The sequence below is a fragment of the Triticum dicoccoides genome, chromosome 5A, assembly GCF_002162155.2.
Source record: "Triticum dicoccoides isolate Atlit2015 ecotype Zavitan chromosome 5A, WEW_v2.0, whole genome shotgun sequence".
NCBI lineage: Eukaryota > Viridiplantae > Streptophyta > Magnoliopsida > Poales > Poaceae > Triticum > Triticum dicoccoides.
Genome location: NC_041388.1, coordinates 127513071 through 127516694, shown reverse-complemented (window position 1 = coordinate 127516694; position 3624 = coordinate 127513071). Strand labels below are relative to the sequence as shown.

The following is a 3624-nucleotide window of genomic DNA, read 5'->3' as shown; positions in this document are numbered from 1 at the left end:
ATGGCAAATCAAGAAAGTTTGTCTATCGCGTTGGCTAGGTTCGTGTGTGGGAAGATGGAGGTCCATGGTTCGATCCCTCCCTCGAGTGCAGTTGTTTCGAAATTTTTTTCACTGCGTTGCGATAATGGGCCGGCCCAGCTGGAGACGCGCACGTGTGTCCGCTCGACAATTCGCCGCAACGAGCGGCGCATAGGAGCTCTCCCGGTGTCCACCCCTCTCCCTCCCCGGGAACCGAAATAAGAAGGGAGGCGCAAAGCAGAGGAAAGATCAAGAGAAGCGCCGGGAGAGAGCAGAGCGATGAGGCCTTTCCACGGCGACGTCGCCGGCCTGACGTCGCTCCGTCTCCGTCCGCTCCTCTGCTTCCTCAGGCGCTGGGATCTCTCCGACACCGCACACGCGTACGTCTCTCTTACCCTCGTCACTTTGATCCGGCCATGTCCATACAGAATCTCATGTTTGCTGCCGGCGGAAACCAACCGGAGACACCAATTGAAACGATGCGTGCATGATTCAAGGCAGAGTTTCTCGTGCATTGCAGGCTGGAGCAGGAGACGGGCGTGTCCTTCATGCCGGAGTACCTGCGGCTGCTGCTGGCCCAGGACAAGTGGGCGGAAGCCGAGGCGTACGTGGCCAGCCGGCTGGCCAGCCTCGTCCTCACGCGCATCCGCATCTTCGGCGTCATGTCCAAGTTCGCCGTCGGGGAGGCCAGCACCGTCCCCGCCGCTTCCTTCCGACGCGCCGAGGCCGGCCTCCTCGCCCACCCCGAGCTGCACGCTGTCCGCCGCGTCCTCGACTCCATGCGCTCCGACCCAGACAAGTGAGTCTCCAATCTCCCATCCACCAATTGCTGCTGCTTGCAAATTACTGTCGCCGTGGCAATGGACATGACAAGAGTTCAGCTTCATCGAGCTTTGCCTGCCTTCCATTGCAGGGCCTCAAGGCTGTATGCGCACATCCATCCCGGGGCAGTGGAGGCCATCATGAAGTGGGTCGCCAAGTGCCCGGAGCTCAAATCCAAGAATCGAGCACCACCTCGTTGCCCCTTCGATCGCACCTACTCCCTCCATTCCAAAATAGATGACCCAACTTTATACTAACTTTATACGAAGTTAGTACAAAGTTGAGTCATCTATTTTGGAATGGAGGGAGTACATCCTATCTTTTGGTCCTAGGTACTACTACTACATACACTTGATTGCTTAGTTTCAATGTCTCATCAAATTCTTTCATAATTTCATTTTCTTACCAATAGCGTACCACTGGCCTGAGAAATGGTTCTAAATTTTGATTTCAGAAATGTTTCAGGCCCCACTGAAATTTCCGAAATTTCAGTTTTAAAGGTTTTCAATTTGAACAAATGGTCGAAAGTTTTACATGAATGTTAGTCCAACTAAAATATGGTCAATCGGCTTATTCAATTTGAATTTTCCAAAAACCACGTGTCGCTGAAATATTTTTTTCTGAACTTACATTGAAGCCAGAGCCCTGTGCTGATTAGTATTGCTTGTTACAGGTTCTGGGAATGCAGAGGCAGGGGTCTGAAGAACAAAGCTGGCCGTCGAATCCCAGCACACATCCTTGCCCGTTGCTTTATGCGAAGGAGGTAGACCATGTGGCTTGAAATTATTTTCTCCTGTTTTTCAGATTATAACATGCTCAACTTTTTTTTGTTAAAGTTATTGTATGTATATATAGTTACAGCCATATTGTAGGGAAGTCTTAGATAAATATATTCCTTCTTTCTTCTCTGCAATATGTCTTCAGCAATTTCTGCTGCCAGAATAATTAGTCCTGATTATTCATGCCAGTACAGCCTAAAATCTTAAGTGATACCTGCCGCGTGAGATAAAACTTTCTCCTTGTTAGAAATTTCTATTTCTTTGTAGTCCTAATAACATAGCTCAACTGTTGAAACGTTCAATCGTCTGGGCATTCGTGACCCTTTAAGATTCAAATGGTAGGGGCATGCCTGATCTATTAGAGGATTTGTTTGTGCAGAAGTATTGAAATCAATTGCTTGCTGCATTTTGGTTTTGCGGGTCTCATCCGGTGTTTTTGTTGGTTCGTGACGATAGTAAAATTAACTAAGCCTGCAACGCTTACTGATGAAAGTCTCCTTTTTCTTGCAGCAGTGGAAGGTTTTGTAAAGAGTTCAGATCAGGCATCATGTCCAAGGGAACTGCTGCGTCAAGCCCAGAAGGCTGAAACGTCATCTGGTCTTGTTTGTTTTTATTTTCTATTTGGCCTTCTGAAAACTAGGTATTAAACTTTATTTCTTCTTAAGGAAATTTCTGAAGTGACCAGGATTTGAAATAACAAAGAAAATGCGTAGATTCTCAGACAAGAGAATGTTTGATCTTTTCATACTGATTCGAATATGAATGTGGATGAAAAAGCAGACAGTAAAGATGCATTTTTGCCCTTTCTTTCTTTCCAAGTTAATTTTTGATTGAATACAGATGCAGGATAATAATTCAGGGAAATTTAGAAAAATAAGGATTTCTGAAATTATTCAGGGAAATTTATATAATGATCCCATGTTAATATCCAGTGGTATGCTATTTTGTGTGAATATTGTGTTGTATAATCACTTGAAATACTGTGCTTTATAATCACTTGTAAAGTATATTCTTGCTTCATTAATCACTCATAGACAAAATGACTTTACAGACGTAATTTCTCCAGATACACAATTCATTCACCTGTTTTAATGGCTGAGCCAACTGCTCAACGACACAACTTTGGTCTTTCACAGCAGCACCCTTCCTAGAGTACTTCATTTGCATACTTGAGAAAATTTTCTGTTCTTACATGGTTTTTATTCTGAAGTGGAATGGGATCAGCAAGCTTTCAGCTCCCTGAGAATTTCAAAAATAATGACTTTGCATAAATGAATGAATAATCAGTCTCCACTATTATCACCACACCAGCGGTCAATTGTCTTAAAATTCCTAGAGCATTTCCAACAAGTTGCATAAAAAACTCCCCTAAAAGCGATTTACTTTACGGGGTATCCCTATAATTTAGGGGAGGTTCATTGTTGAGGTGCTTTAGCAGGCTCCGTAACATCTTCAACTAAAATCAGTTTTTTCTTCTATTTCTCTACAAACTAATATACAAATGGCATATCCATGTCCATTCTGTTGAGTATATGTATTTAGCACGTGTATTCTTGTACTCCAAGTCTTCCTCCTTGTGTATAGTTAAGGATATGACTGCTCTATACATTGAGAGTTGCATCATATTCCTCTACATGGTATCAGCCTAAACCCTCGATCCCAGCCCTAGCCGCGCCGCCGTGGCCTCTCCTAGCCGCCTCCGCTTGCGCTGCCCGTGCCGCCGCCTCCCTCCCACCACAACCTCCCGCCGCACGCCTCCCACCTCCCTCCTAACCCCGAGCCGCCGCCCTTCCTCTACCCGAGCCGCCGCCCTTCCTCTACCCGAGCCGCCGACCACCCAAACCCTAAACCCTACCCGAGCCCGAGCCGCCCCTCTACCCTAAACCCTACCCGAGCCCGAGCCGTCCCTCTACCCTAAACACTACCCAAGCCCGAGCCGCCCCTCTCTCCGCGCCGCTTCTTCCCGATCCACCCTCGCGCCGCTGCCCTTCCCCCGTGCCGCCCT

At 46.8% G+C, this 3624-nt stretch overlaps 1 long non-coding RNA gene across 1 annotated transcript; it reads left to right on the top strand.

The window, feature by feature from the left end:
* The first annotated feature begins 1511 nt into the window (after positions 1–1511).
* Positions 1512–2426, top strand: LOC119297583. Its single transcript, XR_005145683.1, has 2 exons — positions 1512–1603; positions 2130–2426. It is a non-coding gene; the product is annotated as an uncharacterized LOC119297583 (long non-coding RNA).
* The last annotated feature ends 1198 nt before the right edge of the window (positions 2427–3624 follow it).